Source organism: Musa acuminata, unplaced genomic scaffold (genome assembly GCF_036884655.1).
Source record: "Musa acuminata AAA Group cultivar baxijiao unplaced genomic scaffold, Cavendish_Baxijiao_AAA HiC_scaffold_320, whole genome shotgun sequence".
NCBI lineage: Eukaryota > Viridiplantae > Streptophyta > Magnoliopsida > Zingiberales > Musaceae > Musa > Musa acuminata.
In genome coordinates, this window is record NW_027020579.1 from 12,542 (window position 1) to 15,000 (window position 2,459).

The following is a 2,459-nucleotide window of genomic DNA, read 5'->3' on the forward strand; positions in this document are numbered from 1 at the left end:
CTGAGATGGCTGACGTTTTGCTCCGCTCTCGACGGTCACCGCGCAACGCAAGAACAGGCCAAAAACTGGCCAAAACGGCCCAAAAACGGGCCAAAACTGGCCATTTTTGGCTGCGCGAGCGAGCGGCGAGCGGCGGACAGCGAGCGAAGCGAGAGGCAGCACCGTCCCTGCTATACGAAAGCCCCATCCAGCCCTGTGCCACCCGGGGGGTTCCAGGGTGCTGAGATGGCTGACATTTTGCTCCGCTCACGACGGTCGCCGCGGCACACAAGAACAGCCCAAAAACAGGCCAAAACAGCCCAAAAACGGGCCAAAACTGGCCATTTTTGGCTGCGCGAGCGAGCAGCGAGCGGCGGACAGCGAGCGAAGCGAGAGGCAGCACCGTCCCTGCTATACGAAAGCCCCATCCAGCCCTGTGCCACCCGGGGGGTTCCAGGGTGCTGAGATGGCTGACGTTTTGCTCCGCTCACGACGGTCGCCGCGGCACGCAAGAACAGGCCAAAAACTGGCCAAAACAGCCCAAAAACGGGCCAAAACTGGCCATTTTTTGCTGCGCGAGCGAGCGGAGAGCGGCGAACAGCGAGCGAAGCGCGAGGCAGCACCGTCCCTGCTATACGAAAGCCCCATCCAGCCCTGTGCCACCCGGGGGGTTCCAGGGTGCTGAGATGGCTGACATTTTGCTCCGCTCACGACGGTCACCGCGCCACACAAGAACAGCCCAAAAACAGGCCAAAACAGCCCAAAAACGGGCCAAAACTGGCCATTTTTGGCTGCGCGAGCGAGCGGCGAGCGGCGAACAGCGAGCGAAGCGAGAGGCAGCACCGTCCCTGCTATACGAAAGCCCCATCCAGCCCTGTGCCACCCGGGGGGTTCCAGGGTGCTGAGATGGCTGACGTTTTGCTCCGCTCACGACGGTCACCGCACCACGCAAGAACAGGCCAAAAACTGGCCAAAACAGCCCAAAAACGGGCCAAAACTGGCCATTTTTGGCTGCGCGAGCGAGCGGCGAGCGGCGAACAGCGAGCGAAGCGAGAGGCAGCACCGTCCCTGCTATACGAAAGCCCCATCCAGCCCTGTGCCACCCGGGGGGTTCCAGGGTGCTGAGATGGCTGACGTTTTGCTCCGCTCTCGACGGTCACCGCGCAATGCAAGAACAGGCCAAAAACTGGCCAAAACGGCCCAAAAACGGGCCAAAACTGGCCATTTTTGGCTGCGCGAGCGGCGAGCGGCGGACAGCGAGCGAAGCGAGAGGCAGCACCGTCCCTGCTATACGAAAGCCCCATCCAGCCCTGTGCCACCCGGGGGGTTCCAGGGTGCTGAGATGGCTGACGTTTTGCTCCGCTCTCGACGGTCACCGCGCAATGCAAGAACAGGCCAAAAACTGGCCAAAACGGCCCAAAAACGGGCCAAAACTGGCCATTTTTGGCTGCGCGAGCGAGCGGCGAGCGGCGGACAGCGAGCGAAGCGAGAGGCAGCACCGTCCCTGCTATACGAAAGCCCCATCCAGCCCTGTGCCACCCGGGGGGTTCCAGGGTGCTGAGATGGCTGACGTTTTGCTCCGCTCTCGACGGTCACCGCGCAATGCAAGAACAGGCCAAAAACTGGCCAAAACGGCCCAAAAACGGGCCAAAACTGGCCATTTTTGGCTGCACGAGCGAGCGGCGAGCGGCGGACAGCGAGCGAAGCGAGAGGCAGCACCGTCCCTGCTATACGAAAGCCCCATCCAGCCCTGTGCCACCCGGGGGGTTCCAGGGTGCTGAGATGGCTGACGTTTTGCTCCGCTCTCGACGGTCACCGCGCAATGCAAGAACAGGCCAAAAACTGGCCAAAACGGCCCAAAAACGGGCCAAAACTGGCCATTTTTGGCTGCACGAGCGAGCGGCGAGCGGCGGACAGCGAGCGAAGCGAGAGGCAGCACCGTCCCTGCTATACGAAAGCCCCATCCAGCCCTGTGCCACCCGGGGGGTTCCAGGGTGCTGAGATGGCTGACGTTTTGCTCCGCTCTCGACGGTCACCGCGCAATGCAAGAACAGGCCAAAAACTGGCCAAAACGGCCCAAAAACGGGCCAAAACTGGCCATTTTTGGCTGCACGAGCGAGCGGCGAGCGGCGGACAGCGAGCGAAGCGAGAGGCAGCACCGTCCCTGCTATACGAAAGCCCCATCCAGCCCTGTGCCACCCGGGGGGTTCCAGGGTGCTGAGATGGCTGACGTTTTGCTCCGCTCTCGACGGTCACCGCGCAATGCAAGAACAGGCCAAAAACTGGCCAAAACGGCCCAAAAACGGGCCAAAACTGGCCATTTTTGGCTGCACGAGCGAGCGGCGAGCGGCGGACAGCGAGCGAAGCGAGAGGCAGCACCGTCCCTGCTATACGAAAGCCCCATCCAGCCCTGTGCCACCCGGGGGGTTCCAGGGTGCTGAGATGGCTGACGTTTTGCTCCGCTCTCGACGGTCACCGCG